The following is a 328-nucleotide window of genomic DNA, read 5'->3' as shown; positions in this document are numbered from 1 at the left end:
CCGGGCAGCAAACGCAGCTTAGTCTCCCCCACAACAAACGTTTTCTGTGGTGAGTGTGAGTCACTCAAGGAGAGGCTCGCAAGCACACACACCATCAGATGCCCCGAGTAGTCGCTTGCTTGCCTGCCTGCTCGCCCCATGTATGCAAACTAAGCGCTGCAAGCATTCAATTAGCTGGCTGTGACACCAAGGTATACGAAGTTGCAGGGAGCTGCGGCAGACGTGATGTAATGCGGTGCCGTTGCGTTTAACCCTGAAGGCAAACTGTAAGCCTTGGTACAAATTATGTTACGGAATCAATCATGTAATGAGTAAAGATACCCTTCGG

The 328-nt window shown here is 51.2% G+C and overlaps 1 long non-coding RNA gene across 2 annotated transcripts in view; it reads right to left on the bottom strand.

Annotated features, from left to right (window-relative positions):
• Positions 1–328, bottom strand: part of LOC119591875 — a 181,478-nt gene that overhangs the window by 180,433 nt on the left and 717 nt on the right. The window lies entirely within an intron of this gene.

The sequence above is a fragment of the Penaeus monodon genome, chromosome 29 (genome assembly GCF_015228065.2).
Source record: "Penaeus monodon isolate SGIC_2016 chromosome 29, NSTDA_Pmon_1, whole genome shotgun sequence".
Taxonomy (NCBI): domain Eukaryota; kingdom Metazoa; phylum Arthropoda; class Malacostraca; order Decapoda; family Penaeidae; genus Penaeus; species Penaeus monodon.
The sequence above is the reverse complement of the archived record's forward strand: the minus strand, read 5'-3'. Positions and strand labels throughout refer to the sequence as shown.